Source organism: Amblyomma mixtum, chromosome 3 (assembly GCF_055824585.1).
Source record: "Amblyomma mixtum isolate Tamu chromosome 3, ASM5582458v1, whole genome shotgun sequence".
In the NCBI taxonomy this organism is placed as follows: Eukaryota; Metazoa; Arthropoda; class Arachnida; order Ixodida; family Ixodidae; genus Amblyomma; species Amblyomma mixtum.
Window position 1 is genome coordinate 273,162,583 of NC_143014.1, and position 19,931 is coordinate 273,182,513.

The following is a 19,931-nucleotide window of genomic DNA, read 5'->3' on the forward strand; positions in this document are numbered from 1 at the left end:
TTACTATTATCTTCCATATGCACGCCGCAGCTAGCTGGATATATCGAGTAGGGGTTGCACTTAGGAGAAGGTGAAAATGAACAAAGTGTGGTGAGACGGTGTACTGTCGGATTAAAAAGCGGAGTTGTGCGTTTTGAGGTATTAGAGAGATTAAGCGTAGCTCGATCCGCATCCGCAAGGAAGTGCTGCTCCTGCATAGTGGCAGGCGTGCGCAGCTGGCGCATCGAGGAACCAGTTCGCGGTAGCGGATCGTGGCACGCACTATGCTAAATCAATATATTGCTCCGCTTCCTGACCCGTCTCTGTAGACTGGGAGGCTTCGCCTCGTCGCCAGGCGGCGTCTGCTAGCATAACGCTGTTGACAGTCATCACCCGCTTAGAGCAGTTACTTGGTGAAGCAGGTTTCTCCCCTGCACGTAACGACTCTCAGAACATGCATGCATAAGCGTCACGAAAAAGTGTCACGCCCTGGCTATACCGCCACGATTAAGCGGCAGTTCCATTGCTGGCAACAAAGCGCAGACCACGTGATATTCAGCCCTTTCAGTCTACCTAGCACAACAAACCAGCGACAATATGGCACCTTTTCATCGTCGAGCTGTCACTGTCTGTTTCTTTCAGAAAAAGGACCGCCTCTCTTTGCCTCAAACAGAATGAAGCGAAATATCATTCATGTGGTTGCTCAGCTTATGTGAACTAAGAGTTGAAAAAAAAGATAAGAACGGTACACAGGTTTCAGGAATGTATATATGCCTGAAACAGCATTGCTTGAGGTCGCCTAGAGTAAACAAGTCTATTCATTACATCAAATGTTTCGAATCGACCAGTTGCAACCAACTCACTTCCCGAAAATACTCATTTTGAAATGTCCATGCCAAATGAAACCGAGAATTACGAAACTTCTAAAGATATATCATATATGGCTCTTCCGAATGCGTTTTCCACGCTCTGCTGGCAACACGCGAAACTCTCGAGGAGAGACTAGGAGAGACTTTAGCCCAAACTCAGCGCATTGTCTCTTGTCCAAAGATTTTGCGTCCGGCGCAATGCACGCGCGCGCGTGTGTGCGCGTGTGTGCGTTGCAGAGAAAGAACATAGTGTGCGCGGGTATTTGCGTTTCTTGCGCCTCGCCGTCAGTCAGCGCATCGACTGCTGTGCGCCAGAGCGGAACATGAATGGGGCGAGTGCCCTCGAAACATCGCTGGCGAGAACCATCGCGTGGCGGCAATAGTGGCGCTTGTTTTACGCGACATACAGTGCCAGCTGGGCGAGTCCGCTAGATCGGTTGATCGCGCGCTTCAGTCCTGCGTGCCGCGGCGGTGTTTACGATGAGAGCCGCCAAACCATGTGACGGAACGAGGGAGAGAGGTACTTAACAGACTCTGACCCTGAGGCCGTGGTGTAACGCAAAAAAAAAAAAAAATATGCGCGAACTCCGCAGTGGGGGCAACGCGACGTTCCACAAAGGACGTTGCTAAGTATGATGTCACGCTTCCGCTTTCCTATGATGAGTGCTATAGCGCGCATAAGCTTGCGGCCCAACACGTTCCTCATCTTTTTTTCTTTTATCTTTCAGTGCATTCGCTGCAACACACACGATGTTCACGAGGATTTTAGATCACAGCCACTTATGTATCACCACTGATATTATAGGTTGAATTAATCACTTGAGAGCTTGCGAATTAAGTGTGCACCCAGAGGAAATTTAACCGCGCAAAACCGGGAGAGTAAAGGTAGGGGAGTTCTGGAAGCAGCAGCGGCTGCGATGCTTTACGCACACGTCGAAACTGTCAGATACGGTCAAACAAGCGGCTGAAGGCGACAGGCACTGCACGCAGTTATTAATCGCACTACAGCAAAAGAGGAGTGCCCCCCCCCCCCCCCCCCCCCCCCCTTTACGCTCGCAAAATAAATCGACAGCATCAGACATCTGGTGCGACGATTCTATGCATTCACGGATGCGACACGGGGAGGTGGCTAGCCGATGGGTGCACGGTGTTCCTGGAGGGCAGCTGGTTTTCCGCCTGCTTCTTTGAATTTTATTTCGCCGTTGCTTATTCGTTCCACTGCTGCGTATGTTTCTATTGGCTGGAGGCCTTGTGTAAGGTGGATGTAGGTGGCGTGGTGGTGGGTGGCACTTCTGGAGGGTAGAATTAGGTGGTGAATGACAACTCTGGAGGGTGAGGCGGGCGGGGGTGGCTTGGGAGGGTGGATCGAAGGCAGAGGTGGGTGAGTGGCATCCCCTTAGTTAGGGGGCAAGGGGGGGAGCGGCATGGAGGTGGGTCGTGCTTCTAGAGGGCGGAGACTTCTTTCTGCGAGGCTACAGGCAGACTCCGGCATTTTCGCACTATCTCATCCTTGGAGCCCATCCTTTCCGCTATTTACCAGGAGAGATCAGGGGAGTCTCCCCGGGCCTGCTCCCCCGGCTGTGGATCGCTGTAGTAGCTTTCTCCCCCCCCCCCCCCCCCCCCCCCGCCTTTATTTTATTTTTCCATCTTCGGGTGGCAAAACTTAAAATTGCCCTAGTGCTTCCTCTTGCATTTTATAATCGGTTTAAGCCTGTTGTACGTACGTGGTGCAGGCAGGCGCTATTATTTTCCATTCTTCTGGCTGCCACAACCTATGAATGTGACACTGGCACTCCTTTCGCAGTAAAACGAACAATATTGTCTCACGAGCGAGTTTTCCACAACGTACGAAGCTCCGCGCCGCTGGAGCATACAGTGTGAGACAGGCTCCGTCCCAAAGTAAATACCATGCAGCCACGTAGAACAATAGGCACCGCGAGCTCTGAGGTTTAGAGCGACTCGTGTTATTGTCACGACGAAGTGTGTAGGGGACCGCAGCTTCGCAGGGGGGCGCTGCGGACGCCACTGAAAAGCGCCCTCTCCGACCGACTCCGCACTACTGTCCGGGCAAACCGGTCTCCCTCCCATTGAGTAGCTGCGCGAGCAGCGCGCTTTCTCCTGAAAAAAAGCCAGTTCTGCACGTACTTTGCACGTGTTGGCCAGCCTGCAAATCTCTTTGTGCAGTCGCGAGCTTTTTCCCTCGTGCTTGAACGCTGACGAGCTTCAGAGGATTAGCAAAATGTACAGGGGCGCTAGAAAAAAATGCGGACTGCACGGCGCCCACGCGCTGCGCAGTCGGAATTTATCTTCAATGCGTTTTTATCTCGGTAGTAACAAAAAGACGCTAGAGTGGTACATTATTGTATCACGGATGTCTCCAGCGTATTTGTGTTGCGAGCCAAGTATAAGCGTGACGAAAATAAATTCCAACAGCGGAGCGCCTAGGCACTGCGCTGTTCGCATTTGTTTCTGTCGCGGCAGTACGCTCTCAGATAGTGGACAGTGAATTTTTTTTTTTCGCTGCGCAAACTTGAAAAATGAACTGCTAGTGGATCAGGCCCAGTACGTGAAGCAGATTGTTGACGAAAAAGTCGGTACCGTAACGGCGAAATGTGTATCGCAAGTAAATGACGAGGTCATTTAAGACGTGGAATTCGAGGTAAATACCTTTCTTTTTTGGCGCAGCCATCTTCGCAAGATGCTTAATTTCGTTGGGTGGCTGAGCAGTTAGATGCATGCAGGTTTGTTGGCCAAATAATAAGGAATTTGTTACGTGTTTCGCTGAAAAATAATGGAAATAATTTTTATTTTAACTTAAAATAAAGTGGCCTTAAGGCGACACGCGAGGCTGAGGAGAAAAACGAAAACACCCACGAAATGCGCCTACCAGCTTCTTGCTATATACGGCAAAGAGAAAAAATGCTCTAGTTTGGTCAATCGCTACAACGGAGATAAGCGGTTGGTATATTTATTTTAATGCCGATTACAGCGCACGCGCATCCCCAATTTATTTGCAGAGCCATCGCTCATATGTAAACGCTCATTCATGTGCAAGCAAACATTTTGATTATTGTTGTTTTTAGAAATTTTTTACATGTAAAGCAACTTCGAAAATTGAGCCAGGCGTCACAAGTCGGAACATTGAGGCGATCACTGACCTTGCCTCACACGCGTCTGCATAATGCCGCTAGCTGTTGTCAGTCTCCAAAATAAAAAATGGCAAAAGAAATGAGTTTCGTTAGCGCGAGCTTTACTAAACACTGCATGCTTAGTGAATTACAACAAGAACTGCTCAGAAATAATATTACGCGTGCAATATGCCAAACGTGTTTAGCAACAGGCAAAAGGTTACTTCACCCTGCCCATAGCAGTTATCGAGGCCTGCCGTTTCTCGTTCTCATCCATTTCATACACCGGACAAAAACACTTTTTAATAGGAAAAAGTGTATGAACGCATTTTTTTTTTTCATATACTGGAAGATTTCACTATAGCAACCTCCCATCGATAGGCTTGCATTTTTTTTTTCGTTTTAACGTTTTTCCTATCGTCAACTGCTCGATACGAGCGATGAAAAATATTTAAGATTTTGCTGCATATAGAAAGGGTGGACCATTACCTTCAATATTTCCGTTACTGTACGTTACAATTTTCCAATATTAAATTTTTTTCCCCCAAGAATGTAGGACATCTCCAGGAAATCTGTAGAATTCCACGGGCAGTCCTTGGCCGTCGATGTTCAGAGAACTATTGTGACAGCCCCAGACACAACAAGTTTTTCCACTCTTAGAACGTCGCGGAATTCACAGCGAGCGGCAACAACACTTTTGTGCGCCCGCGAGCAGGACGGCGCGTGCTCACAATGAAAGAGAGAGTGACAGCTGCGCGAGCAGCACGCGCATACCAGTCGACAGGCTGCTGGCTCAATGCGCTCCGCCCGCGACGTGCCCGGACGGGAACGCCAAAATGACCGGCAGGGGAGAAGTGGCGCTGGTGCAGTGGCAGCAAACTTCAGGTGCGCTTCCCTGTAGGCAGCGCAGTAACTACACCCACTTGTGCAGGATTACTAACCACTTCCGCAAAGGAACACATGGAGTCGCAGAATTACCACGAACTCTTTAGCGCACCTCGTGCATCTGAACTCCCCACGCATCAGAGTTTCATATCTGTGTACCTAGCGGCATTTCGCGCTTGCGCTGGGAGGTTGACCACGTGCTTGGTCTCTAGGATAGCGAGACTAGGACGGTGTGCTATTTTCAACGGTGCGGCGTGTTCTGTGGCGGAGACAACCGAAGCAACGCAGCGCAGCAAGCATGTGTGTTTACTGACGCTAGAAGCGTCACCCTCCCCCAACGCGCGCTTGAAAATCCCACGGCACTCCGTCGACAGCAGCGACCCAGCGCGGCAGCATTAACGGGCGCGTGTACGGCAACAGCTTAGCGGGAATATAAGCTCGCTGGAACCGCCAGTCTCTCCGCTCTCGTTTTTGCTTTCTTTTTCAACTCTGCTCACACGCGACAGCTCCAACGATCGCGCACCTGTTGCCGCCGGGTGCAGCCAAACACCCGCAGAAAAGGTTTGTGCGCGTCTGGCTTACCATGAGCGACTATGCACGTACCCGAGGCCCATTTAGATAGCGGCGACAGCAGGGAGCCCCAAAAGAGGCTCTGAAAATTAAATAAGAAAAAGAGGCCAAGGCTTACCGAATTTCATGGCGCGAAACGGGAACGTTGTCCGCTGTTTACCGCAGAGAACGGAAGGGCAGATGCATAATACGTGCGGCCAAATTCAGAGATAGAAATTCTCATACATGACGTAGGGCACGCTTGGGAGAACGTCTAATGTAAAAAGTGACTCCCGTATCACCAGCTAGACCCTACTGAAATTTACAGCGCTCGGCAGTTGATTTGCGTTGTATTATTTTTGATGCCTTGCATGTATAGGTAGAAACATATTTCAGTCTGCTGCCATGGAAATGGTTCTTCGGCCTTTGTCAAGCCACGTACTTACGTGGCTTTTAGCTGTGAGATCCAGCCAGTAACTACAGAAAAATAAAAATCTGAATCAGAAAAAAAAAATCGTTACACCCCCCCCCCCCCCCCCCCCCTTTTTTTTCCCCCGCATTCAGTATTCGTGTTACTGCCATTCGGAGAAGCACCTGATCAAAAAGCCAGCACTGCGGAGAAAATTCTCGACACTGCGCAGCAGTTCTCACGTTGTGCGCAGAAACCAGATTTCTCCGGCGAGGTGTCGCGTGCCACAACAGAAGTAAACGCGCAGAAACGGCGTGTGGACTGGAAAGGAACGGTTACGCTCGCGTGTATCTTATCAGTTTACAGGGGTGACTCATATACACCTTATCTATTTAGCGCGCCGGCCTGCCTCTATAGCACGTTTTTTGTTTATTTCCTTTTTCGCCTCATGTAACCACGCAACGGTCGCGCAAGCAACCTCGCGACACAGTTTTCTCGCCGCGTTCTATTTCAGACATTTCAGTATGCGCATCGACTGGAGAGGGGAGTTTAGCGTGGGCAGGCTATCGACGCACATGTGCCTGAGATTTACATGTAAAACTCTTTACAGAGCTTTCAGAAGCAAAGGCCGAGATTGTATAATGATTCCATTCCAATTATACTTCTGTTCATTGAGATTAAAGGCAAGAAACATAATGCTCCTAGAAACAAGGTGTTCCAACTGCCGAGTAAGGCCCCGAGCCAATAGCTACAGTAGTGAACAAAAAAAATATCTTAAATTGTTTTCATATAAATTCAATATACCACGGATATAAAAGACCTACCTGCTATTTCTGAATATACTGTGATGCAATATTGCCCTCTTCTTCCGCCAGGAGTTGTCGAGGGCGCAGTTGTCTGCCTTCAAGTTCGTTTTCATTCTTGTCCTTTCATGGGCAATTCTGTTTGTTCTAAATTATTATTATCTTGCTTTCGTTAGCAGGTGATATATCCTGCGGTTACACGCACTACTGCATGCTTTTATAAGCAGTGGGAGGAGTGGGAGGTTAACATAACGGCAGAAGTACTTGTATTTGGGCGTGTTGGTTCACAACTTTTCAGGAGGACACAGGGGCGCAATAAAAGACACGGACATAGAAGTAGACAGAGACAGTGACGAGCGCTTACGTCATCTGGACTGCTCGAATGGCTATTATCCGCCGCCACAACTACGGGATGAAACATCACCAGCTTTTCTTGGATTTCAGAGCAGCGCAGAGACATAGGTTCAGAGAAGGTTTAGTTTTTCGATCTTCGTAGGAGACACATCAGAACGACCAACCGTGTTGTCGAGAAAGACATCGTTCGCGCGAGCCTAAAAAACTCCACACTGACTATTACCGCCGTTTCCGAGGATTTAACCCTATTTCCAGGCTGTACAGTAACTCCATGAACTGTGAGTCGTCATGTGGAATGTGCTAAACAACCGGAGTTCAGCTCAAACCCCGGGCATTTGTGAAAATAATTGTGTTTCCAGGATGATGGAGGTAAAGAAACACCTAGTGAGGATATGTGACGAATAGAAAAGAGTGATTGCATTAGATGAACCGAAGTTCTTGTCGTTCAGGAACGATGGGATTCGTTGTATGTACACGTCGCACCAAACGCAATTTATATGGACATCGTTATCAATTTCGCACGTTAAACCACAGAGGCGGGAACGTAACGACACAGGGCTAATTTTCCGCTCATGGAGTTTGTCTCATTTACTGAATTCAATGTAGCATGTGCGGAGAGGTTGACCAGGGCATTCTTGCAAAGGTTAAGCTTCCATAGGCACGCAAGAAGCTGGGATTTGGATATGTTTTTCTAAAGAATTATGACCTGAAGCATTCTTTTGCGCTTGTGAAAAACTGTATGAAGAAGAGGATGGTGGACTTTATGGAGTGGTCAAGCCGGTCTAGAGATTATTTCAATTTAGTGTATTTGGATAAGCATCGTATATCGTCGGAGGGACAAAACAGCCGGCAGTGCCGAACAGAGTCCAGAAGCAGCTGAAAACCTGAGGAAACATGGTCGAAGACGTTCACTGACAGCTTCCTGCAGTGCACTTCATGCTTCGGCGGAGTCAAGCAATGATCGACGGAAAAGGTTTCCATATGGAGTACTGAGGCATTAGGTTATTGTGAAAAAAGAATTCTTGAAATTGCTGCCTCTTCTTGTAACAAAAAAAAAAACATATAATAGCCAATACCTCCACAGAGTGCAAAAAGCAGTTCATCAATAAATTTGCTGTGGGAGCAAATTGTCGCTTAATATGATGGTAAACAATCGTTGATATTCTGTAAAAAGTCTGACACCATCGTCCCACAAACCTCGTGTGCAAATTTTAAGGCCGTAAAAAAAAAAAGTTATATTCGAAAAACTGAAATATCGTATCGTTTTGTTCACTTCTGTATGTCCCTAACTCTCTACGAGGGGGTACCCAAAAGAAACCGGACTTATTTTTGTTTGAACTTATTTCTTCACTTTTTAAGCACAGACCTTCAATCTCCTTCAAAGTATTTCACACTTGCAATGATACGCTTGTCGAATCTTTCATTCCATTTTTCAAAACATTGTTTAAATTCATCTTTTGTGATGCTTTTTTTCTTCACCTCAGCAACATCAGCGAAACGCTTTCCATTCACCTATTTTTTCATTCTAGGAAACAAAGAAAGTAGCACGGGGCAAGGTCCGGAGAGTATGAGGGTTAAGGAATAGGGGTCATGCCATTTTTGGTCCAAAATTGTCGTAGAGACAGGGCGGTGTGAGCAGGGGCATTGCCATGATGGAAAAACCAATCACCCGACCGCCACAAATCTGGCCGCTTCCACTGCACACTGTTTCCCAATCTTTTCAAAACATCCAAGTAGAAAGCCTGGCTAACTGTCTGACCCTGCGGAACAAATTCTCAATGGACGACTCCTCTCACGTCGAAAAAACAAATCAGCATTGTTTTGAGGTTTGGTTTCACCTGACGAGCTTTCTTGAGGCGAGGTGAATTTGAAGTTTTTCATTGGCATGATTGTTGCTTTGATTCAGGATTCGATTCAGGAACACTTGAGTTGTCCCCATAGCATCGTCCTTGTACGTCTTTCTTAATATTTCAAGAGTTTCCATTCAACTTTTTCCGAGCAAAAATCGTAATTTCACCGGCGCACGCTGTTCACGAAAATCAGCCATTGCAAAAACGACGTTCACACAAAACAGTCGTCACTCTAAAACTCTCCCTAAACTAGTCTGACCTCCTTCAACGACGGCACTCGGCTTACTGACTCTGGAATGTTGTTCGTTCCATGCGCTCCTAGTGGCAAAACGCGGTACCACAGAAGCTTTGCCGAGCAAAAAATTTAGTCCGGTTTCTTTTGGGTACCCCCTCGTATATCGTTATGGACGGGGCATTCAACGCAATACACAGAGCTTTTACGCAAATTTTCGATAACTTTCAGGCGCCCAAAAGAAAAAAATAGTTGCGCTGCAGTTTTTTATAACATACTGCGCGTTCAGCTATATATATCTTTTCTTTCCTTCTTGATTCTTTTGCTTGCCTGAAGCAGCGCACAAATCGTCAGTGAAGCCATGGCCGCTTGACGCACTGGTGCAGCGGCTGCGACTACCGGCACATCCTTTCAAGTGGCTTCTCAGTGACTATGGCTTCAGACTACTCAGCCTAAGGTCACAGGTTCGATAACTGCCGCGCAAGCTGCATTTCGATAAAGGCGCCATGCGATAACATCCGTGTACTGAGATTCGGGGGGATGTTAAAGAGCCGCAGGGGTTGATATGAATCTGCATGAAGATCTCCACTATACGGTGCAGCTCCAGTTCTATGTGTCACGAATGTCTGCGAAGCTCCCTTTCCCAAAACGCAAGTGCTGCGGTCTCATAGACGTTGACGGCCCCGCCGCGGTGGCTCAGTGGTTGTGGCGCTCGGCTGCTGACCCGAAAGACGCGGGTTCGGTCCCGGCCGCGGCTGCCGAATTTCGATGGAGGCGAAATTCTAAGGGCCCGTGTACTGTGCGATGTCAGTGGACGTTAAAGAACCCCAGGTGGTCGAAATTTCCAGAGCCCTTCACTACGGCGTCCCTCATAGCCTAAGTTGCTTCGGGACGTTAAAGCCTAACAAACCAAATAAACCAGCCATAGACGTTGACGAGGGAGAAGCAGTATCTTTTACACGGAAAGAAAGTTTGGCACTGATTCACTTCTAACCCGTTTTAACGGACACTTCAGATCAAACCAAATGCGCTTACTCCGCTTCAGCCTGTAGCAGACTAACTTCGGACGTACGGGCAAAAGGTACTTTCCGCATCTGACAATAGGGCCTGTCGAGTGGTGGCTCTGAGAGCTTCGGGACAGCGATAGTGACGATTCCAAGTAATAGGAGTGCCCCTGGCATTTGTCGAGTATGTTGATTAGATATTGGCCTGCTTAGGGAGAGACAATGCCGCGCGGGAGTAAGAGACGTCCAGGTACTACTCGCCACGCTTCGCTTTCATTACGTGTGCGTTGCTTATCGAGGCGGGTCAGTCGAGTCCCGCCGGACGGTGGCCCTGAAGAAGAGGAGGAAAATACGCACCACACGCGCCCCCTTTCTCCCTCTTATCGAACTTGAGGGCCTGCCGCAGGGCTTGTCTCCTTACCGCATGTTCCTATTCCCACGTGCCAGATCATTAGCCAAAGTGACGGGATCGGCGTGGAATTCAAGCACAACTTCACCGTAGCATCACCACCCTGTGTATGTCCACAGGAGCGACCACCACCGCAGCGAAGCTGGCTGACTGCCCTCGCAGGTGCCTCGAAGGGCAGGATGTTACTCTAAGGACGGCACAAGACGCAATAAAGCAGCACTGTCGGTCTCACGTGCGGCATTTTGAACTGCATGTGAGCACTGCACAAACAAGTTCCTTTCTGAAAGACTTCGCGAGTGCGCATGCGATAGACGGCGTTGCCACACAACCCAGGTAAATGTGCCTTGATCTAATACGTCCATCTGGGCCTCCCGTACGTCGGCCTGAGAGCGAAGAGTCCGGATTTCGTGAGGACGCCCCCTTTGGTCACCTCTGAGTCACTTTTAAACCTGCGTTTTTTCTTAATAGCATTACGAAAGCCACGTTCACTCGAACGCTGGAGAAAAGGAAAGATCGCTGCCATTTTCCTTGTCCAGCTCATCTAAGGCGTCAGCAGGGTGCAATCGCGGATCGCTGGCATCTTATCTTGACTGTTACTCATGCGCGCCGCTTCAAGCGGCATCGTTCGCGCAAGGCCAGGGTTCCGCTTCAACATTGGCGCCCCCGTCCGCTCCCCCGAGCCGTGGCGTTGAAACTGGATATATCAGCATGCCTACTGTCATTGCGTCATTGTACAGCCTTTGTCAAAATTTTAGAGCCCAGGGGTTTGCTTCTCGGCTGCATTGCTTTGCTCGTAATGCGACCTCAGCGTCCCAAATCTCCTGAAGGTAAGAAGATTTTTGGTCCTGCTCCCTCCGATGCGTAGGACTTCCACAAGTGCTGCAGGAGCGCCACAATAGTGCTTAGAAGCAAACTCCCTGGGCTCTAAACTTTTGACAAAGGATGTACCTACGCAGTTCTTAAGTGCAGTCAAAGTTATTCCAGCCATTCGCATAGCCCCAGCGTTGCGAACGTCCGGCTAAGGAACAAAAATTAACCCCCAATTTACTTCGCTAAACTAAATGCGACGCAGGTGCGCTTGCACAGTCACTTCGTTTACCTTCCTTAATCTTGGTGATTGTGCTGCCGGGGTTAAATCGCGGTTTAAATTTAGGACGATCAATTTTATTGCTGCGGAGGAAAACCACGTGCTCTTTCGAGACCACTGTAAGCAGTACTGGGAGCACATCAAAGACTTTCGTTATATCCGTTTTTATTTTTTTCGTTATATCTTAGTCTTTCGTCTCTCCCACCTGTCCCATACGAGACTAAATGGGAGATTTCCGTCTCTCTATGGCGGGTGACTTTTCCCTTCATTACACCCAGACAAGACTGCTTTTTCGCTAGCGAGGCACCTATTCCAAATGCAAATTCGGTGCGACAGCACTTCGTTTTCCCCTTCGCTTTCGGGTTTTGGATCCACTGCGCACGGATGGAAGTTGATGAAGACGGCGACGTGTAAAGCATCTTCTGTGTAAAGGCTCTTCTGTCTCTTGGTGCTTCTAGCCTTGGGCACAGCAGCAGGAATGTGCTCGCCGCCATTCAAAGTTTCCTTTTAGACACGAAACGGCTGCCATCCTAAACTCTCTCTGAATTCCATCTTCTGGCTAGTCACGTTCAGGATTCACCTGCAATGGAAACATCCTAAACAGTGCGCGTATAGACCCGTTCCCATTTTCAGTCACCAATTTTCCAGTTTCCGATTTGTTCTTAATTCAAACCACTGAATCTGCGTCTCTTTTTTTTTTTTACCTGAAAAACGTTTTTGAGCACCTGTCATTCGTCGCCTGTGGCTTGGCCAATGCCCCGCAGTGGTGTACGCGCCATTAACTCCTTGAGTACAACAACAGCAACAACTTTCAGTTTAGCACGCGGGATGTTCGGCTGCTGCGATAGTCAAGACAATAAAGAAAAAAAAAAAGCTGCGATAGTCAAGAAGTAAAGCGCCCGATTGCCATCGCGGTGACGACGCAGTGGTCTAATGCAGCGGCAAACAAAGCGGATCTGTTCACGCCATCCTGGGTTCGAGACCCACCCGCGGCCGTGGAGTGTTTTATTTTAGTTTATTTGTGCTCCGAGACTTCATCCCCAGACAAGACAGCTTTTTTGTCAGCGAGGGACTTAGTGATAGTGCTCCGAAAAAAAAAAAATGGGGCGGCAGGTTTTCGAGCTGGCAGCGCTGTGACAGGCAGTTGGCGGGCGAGCCCAACGTCTAGGGGGCGTTGGACCGAGCGTTGGGTGGGAGCCGCTTGGGCCGCGCGTCCTCGCATGCGCCGTGAAGCAACTCCCGTGCTTCCGGCCCACGTCCGAACATGCGGCGTGATTGGGACACGAGCGCTGTCATGCGTCGACAGCGAAGCATGCCTCCGCAACACCCTCGGTCGGCAGCGCTTGGATCAACGCCGTCTACACTGCGAGCTCGACGCTCTCGCGGTTGCGGCGAGCGGAAACACCTGAAACCGACATTCCCTGTATACGTCATGACAGTGCGCATGCTGTGGCTTGCAGCCAAGACGAACGGGTTCAGGGCCCTCATACTCTCGTTTGAGGGAGCTTGTTGTCAAGCTTCAGGGTCTGTTTATACCCTAAAAGCCGTGTAGCTTTCGGCTACTCTACTTCGTTCCTCGACACAAGCGCTCTTCATTCCATGCTTCACCTCGACGGCTTAAGGGGTTCCTGCTGCTCCGTTCGCTGTCGCTGCGTGGTTTGATCAACGGCCACGACGTCAGGATTTCGGATTGTGTGAAAGACAAAGAAAGTGGGATCCGGACGCATGTTTGGGGACTGCGGCAGTGGTCGCGATTAGTCGGGAGCCTGAACTACAACCGCCATAAACAGTGGTTGCTCGTATGCGGCATAAAACCCCACACACCGCTGGCGAAGGAAACGATTCTTGATAAAAATAAATGCGCAAAGTACCTGCGTGCACACATGCTTCCCCGCTTTCGTGCGCACAGCTCACCGAGTGAGTGTCGAAAATTCTGGACGATCTCTCTGAATGCACGCTAACGCCTAAAGGAGCCGCACATATAGCTCAGAGCACATTTTGGATGGTGACTCTGTGTATGAAGCCAGGTCTTTTATTGAATATGGCTGTGTCAAATATTGTTTAGTCACTCACTCACTCAAATATTGTTTATTCACTCACTCACTCACTCACTCACTCACTCTCTCTCTCTCTCTCTCTCTCTCTCTCTCTCACTCACTCACTCACTCACTCACTCACTCACTCACTCACTCACTCACTCACTCACTCACTCACTCACTCACTCACTCACTCACTCACTCACTCACTCACTCACTCAGAAAACGCCGCGTCATTTCCCTCTTTCTTAGCATATTTTTAAAGAGTTTATCGTGCGCCAAGGTTCTTACAGACAATTTCAGCTTGCGCGGTTGGGCGCAGACAGCTTTGGCTCACAAGACTCGAGTTCTGCCACTCTACACTCCGTTGCGCTGTGCAACAGTTTTGCAATATGAAGGCATGAAGCAACACAGTCTGATAGACCAGCTAGCTTGTTTTTTCACGAGCTCGTCAAGTTAACGTAGCCATTTGCTCCGGCTATAAAATGTTTCTATTCCAAGCGTGTTCAACCTGCTTACGCCCCCAGGCTGAAGGTAAAGACCGTTAATAAGCGCTTTTCTGACTAGCATGGAAATGGAGACCTTGTGCAAGGGCGCTAAAATGAGGTCAGACACCGAGTCTCCGCAAAATGTCAGGCGTTGAAATGATGCATGGCATTCGCGCACACAACGGGAGCGCGCTACAACAAATGACTTGTTGGGGCGCACTCCACAATACAATATTCGCGCCCACTATGTTCACGCACGCACACACACACGCACAAACGCACACGCACGCACAGTCTCTCTCTCTCCCTCTTCTCACACTCTTCCACACAAAGACGCGTACAAAACAAGAAAGCAAGCGACGGAGACGCGGAGACACGTTTCTTTCCCCCTGTTTTCGCGCGCGGACGTAAAGGCACCCTACTCTGTTTTGCTTTAGCTCGACGTCTCGCGGTAAAGGTCACACATTCCTTCATTTCTTGTCCATACACCTTGAGACGTCCTCCTCAGCGGTAGGAACGAAGTATACTCATTGCGTGTGTCACAGGAAGGTTTTGTTATTTGCCCGTTCCCGGCACCCCCACATGGGAGAGTATTTTCGCCTCTGACACTGTCTCATCAATTTTAACTACAGCTGCATGAGGGGTCTTCCACGGGGTAAACAGCGCCCGTTGTCGCCTTCGTTGACGTCGTATCCGAAAACTCCAAAATTTTTGCGTGCATACGTGAATGTCATCCGTGAGAGTCTGAGCACAACCAAGAATGCGTAATTCATGGTCACGTGACCCAGGTGGACTGGCCCACTGTGGGACAGACAGTAGGCACTGCACTGAGACTGGGAGAAAAAGTCTCGAAGCTTTCACCCTTTCCTTGCCAGGAGGAGAAGCGACCAAGCTATGGCAACACAGCTTTTTGGGTAATATAGTAATGCGTTAACGTGGCTATCATTCCAGTGCTTCCCTATAGCTGTGTTTGCCGTATACGATTGCTTAGTTAGTTACCCTATTTAGCGTATTTATCGTGCAGCCTTTGTCAGCAGTTTAGAGCCCAGGGGGTTTCCTTCTAAGCCGTGTAGTGGGGCCCCTACCCTTCGGAGGGGGCAGTACAAGAAACCTTCTTACCTTCAGGCGACTTGGAACGCTGGGGATGCATTACGAGCCACACGGTGTCGCTCGGAAGTAAACCCCATCGGCTCTGAACTTTTGACAAAGGCTGTACATTCCCGCATGATGCGCCTCCGCCGCTTTAACACCACGTCATTGCAATATGCATAGAACCGACTGTGTTAATTCTTCCAAATGAACCGACAATCTTTCCGTCGGTGCTTTATAATGTGCTCCTTTTCACGACGCATCCGCTTTTAATATCAACTTTACGCGTTTATAGGTTCCCCATAACATGCTTTTTGCTTCTATTATTCTGAGTTCCGAGTTTCGTTTCTATCATAACTGACAGTCTTTCAGACCTGTGATGCAGGCAGACCAGGGGTGGATTCATGGGTCACTCTAGAAGGGGGCGACCGCCCCATTATATCCGCCCTTGAGGCGTACGGCACCCTCATTATTTTGCCAAAATTGCAAGCTGCGCGAAGTAAGGCGCGAAGTAAAGCGCGCTGCGTGTTTCACTTGTTAAGGGTTGTGCAGTGAATGGTAATAATATACGAAAGTAATGAAGGCAAAAAAAAAAAACGGAAGAATAAGCAGTCGTTTTCTATTCGACGTCAAACTCGGTGCACGGGAATGGAGACAAATTGCTTGCTTGGTGTTTCCTTATGACATGCAGTCAGTCAGAATCCATTACAGAACACGCGAAAGAAAGCCCATATGTACTTAGCACAGCGTCGTCTTTTCCCGCATGGCTGCGACACGATAAATGTCACGCCAGGAAAGAACAACATTTAAAAGGAGTAAAGCAGGGATGTAGCGGCTCACGTATGTAGACGCACTGCCGCCGCGCGGCGTGGATATGTGCAGATGTCGGACGAGTGCGACAACTATTTTAACATAAGTCAACGCTCAAAAATACGAACATCAGTGTATTTTTCTCGCTTTTTTTAGTATACCAGCCGAACAAAAAGCAGTACAGTGTTGCAAGAAATTGTTTAAAACCGCAGGTTTGCAACCTAACTCGTTAAATATACAGTGCGGTAACAGCTTAGACGTTTTTCAGACACAGAAAGAAATGATCACAGACGTTACTCATTAATGAGTCGAGTTCAGTAACAAGAGGGGCGCGTTTCGTTCGCTTGTAAAAGCGCCTTTGCCCCCTGAAGTGAACCATTGTTCACTTCAAAGGGCAAATGTATTCGCGTATCGCTTTTCTCGAGAAGTCGAAATAAAGAAAGACGGCACGCCGAACTCTCCTATCTTCGGGGCGAATTTCGAAACCCTCGCGCATCACGCGAAGCGAATAAGACCCGCTCGACGAAGGAATGAGTCGCGAGCCGCGTGAGGGGTCTCCACGTTACGGTCAGACTGCATCTGTTCCCTTTGTAGGTATCGAATCGGAATCTTGCGCATCGCAGGGATTCGGTTCTGACTGCGCGCGGACCGCGTTGCCGGCTGCTACAAATGACCGAGAATCGACGCCGCAGCCGTGTGCCGCGCGCTTTTTGTTCTGCCCGCTTCAGAGGACGGCCGTTCCCGTCCCTTTGTGGGCACCGAGTCGCAGACCGGCGACACAAAGTCCCAAGCGTGCGTGCCGGTGACCGTCTGGCCGCAATAATATCTCGACGCTGCGAGAGCACGCAGGCAGCGCACGGGCGGCGCGAGGTTTCTCGCAGTCGTCGAGCAGAGACGCCGTCGCAGCCGCCTCGCAACGGCTCTCCATAAATATTCTCGATTTGCGCTCGGAGAAAAGCCGGCTGCGTTTTACCTGAGCAGGTGGTCCGCGGACAGAAGGCGAGAGAGGGGGAAACGGCGTGCGGTGGAAGAACGGGCGGCGGAGGAGAGAGGAGGGGCGCCTTTGTACAAACACAACCGTCCCGAACCGCGATCGGCAGCGCTGAAGCCCAAAGCGCAAGATGCCACCAAACAGAGGTTGGCTCGTCCATTTCATTAAAACCTTACGACAGGGCTGGAAACAGTTGGTTGCTCATCGACTTACCGACTTTTCCTTCGCGCAGGTAAGTCCTCTGGTTCTGACGCTCGCGCGTGGACGCACACAAACACACGCGCGCGCGCACGGGGGCGCACACGCCGTTCAAACGAAAAAGCCGCCGAGCGACGGTGGCGCCAAGCGCATGGGACCGTGGTGGGTACACTGGACGAGTCAGCCGGCCTGCAAAGGTGGCTCTTTCCCTCGCCTCCGGTTCTGCCGCGCTCGAACGGACTTCGCCTTGCCTCGCTTGGCGGCGTGCGTGCTCGACACTCTCCGCCCGTTGTTCCCCGTTCTCCCTAGCAGCTCTGATTCTCCCTAGGATGTCTTAGCCGTGCCCTTACGGCGTCCGTATATGAACGTTTCTCGCGCTCAGCACGTTCGTCTGCGGTTCATCGGCTTGTGCTTCTTCGCTTCGATTACTGGAGCCGAAAAAATGTATTTCACTGTGCGGCGAACTGCGGAAAGACGCGCAACAAGAAACCATTGCCGTCGAAAGATGACGCGTCGCCAGTTCGAACAAAATTGCTGGCATCGTGAGCCGTAGGGCAAGAAAAAGAAATGAAAAGAACAGTGCCCTGCCTCCAATCCGTACGTGCAGTGAATTAAGCGGTCGGTCGCGCGTTGAAGTTATGAAAGCCCGCAGCCGGCTGAATTGACCTTTTATAAACTCCGGCAAACAGTCGCTGTGTGTTTGACAGTTCTAACATCGTGCTCAGCAGGTAACAAGCGAAGCAGCGACACTGGCCAATAACAATGTATGTACAGCCTTTGTCAAAAATATACATCCCAAGAGGGGCTCCTACTAAACAGTAAAGGGGCTCTAGTAGAACCCCTGGAAGCGCAAAGTTTCTAATGGCTGAAGAAGAGGTTTCGAGACCACCGAGAGGTTAGGAACGCTGGCGATACAAAATGATCCATACTGCAGCACTGCACAGAAGCAAACCCAGTGGGCTGAATATTTTTGACAAAGGCTGTACAGTCTAGGTCCAAAGTATTCGGGCAACAGGGTTCGCTTCTGAGGCGTATGTTCAAACAGCCACGGCACCCTTGAAGCTTAAAGATTTGTTTATGAGGTTTAACGTCCAAAGCGACTCAGGCTATGAGGTACACCTAGTGGAAGGCTCCGGATGATTTCGACCCCCTGGGGTTCTTTGACGTGCACTGGCATCCCACAGTACACGGGCCTCTTAGCATTCGGTCGCCATCGAAATGCGACCGCTGCGGCCGGGATCGAACCCGCGTCTTTTGAATCAGCAGCCTAGCGACATAACCACTGAGCACCGTGGCGGCCTGAAGCTCAAAGAGTCAGGGTAGTAAAAACAAGAGGTTTGGTTCCGCTCGGAAGTTTAGAACTTCAAGCGTACCGTGCAGCTGTTTAACTACATAAAAGTAAACCCTGTGGCTTTAAGAATTTTGACTAAGGCTGTACTTTACATGTAATATTTTCCGCCAGTAGAACCTGCAGGAATATCAGCATTTATATCCGAGTTCACAAGCTATTTTTCCACGAGGGGCTCAGCGCTGTTAACCGATGGTTACACAGGCGGGGGACACGGGTGCGGTGTTTGTCATAATGAAGTCGCCGTGTGCGGAATACTTGTTTAAACGTCTTTAGCAATCCCGGCTGCAGTGTTCTTCCACCCAGATTTATTTTTCTTTTAACGGACTCCTTGAAATACGGTTCGGGTGTGTTCTTCGCAAAGCAGTAAAAGAGCAGACTGGCATTCTTCCGGGCTAGTTTGTGTGATTGCATTCTCTGGGCCTGCATAAAGGCTGGGAGACACGAAACACACCGCTGGCTTTCAGCTTTAATGAAAAGCTTTAAGAAGATAAAATGAGCGATATATATATATATATATATATATATATATATATAGAGAGAGAGAGAGAGAGAGAGCGTGGATAAGGTCGCCTAGACTGGCGCCAACGGGAACATGGAAACCAGTGATAAAACAGGAAGTTACGTCACATCTCAATCGCAAAGGTGCTGACAAAACACCGGCAGGTAACCAAAAACAAGTTTGAAAAGCAAAACGAACAAAGAAAAAAAAACGTAGGTGTGGCTACTGCGAGCCAGTATTTTTGCCACACTTCTACGGTACTTCAGGGCAATTTGGCCTGCGATAGATTTATGAAACGCCGAGATCAAACTTCTCAGCATCGCCGCTTGAAACTCAAACCAAATGTGCACGAAATTGTGTAGTTGTGCTTTGTGCTTGTGGAACTCCGAAATACGCAACGAAGGCCCCTTAATGCCCTAAATATGAAGATTAATATATGCACCAAGCTACTGCCACCTGTGTCCTCAGTAAATGCGAGCTTTGCCGAAGAGATATATAATTGTTTCTTCTGAAAAATTTGAATTCATTAGTGAACACGGGTAACTATAGTCGGATACAACTTAAGTCTGCAGTGAAGCTCCGCCCACATTCAGCCTCCGCGCGCAGAATTCCTCCACTACAAAAAAGTAGTCCGCTTCTTGAACGTTTCTTGTTACCTAAACAAGAAGCTTATCACAAGAAAAAAATTATGAGCTCTAGGCTTTTGATACGTGGATTGTTTGATATAGTCAAACATTAAAAAGCTGATTTCGTTTACTGGTGCGATTGGCCAGTGGAGGAATACAGGACGCCGCGGACCGCGGCCCAGTGTTAGCAACTGCTGTTTTCTTAAGTTGTATCCTACTATAGCGGCAACATGCGAGCGGTATGAGATGGTTATAAAGCTCTATGCTCTTCATCGTCATTAAACG

General features: G+C 49.2%; 1 protein-coding gene across 4 annotated transcripts in view; it reads right to left on the reverse strand.

The window, feature by feature from the left end:
- Positions 1-17,370, reverse strand: part of LOC149354866 (rap guanine nucleotide exchange factor 6-like) — a 602,352-nt gene extending 584,982 nt beyond the window's left edge. For 2 of the 4 annotated variants that reach the window (XM_089583528.1, XM_089583522.1), the window contains exon 1: positions 17,186-17,369. The gene's annotated coding sequence lies outside the window, so the exon portion shown is untranslated. Of the gene's footprint in view, positions 1-17,185 lie in introns of all 4 variants that reach the window. The other 2 variants (XM_089583523.1, XM_089583526.1) reach the window with 2 other exon arrangements.
- Positions 17,371-19,931: the final 2,561 nt, after the last annotated feature.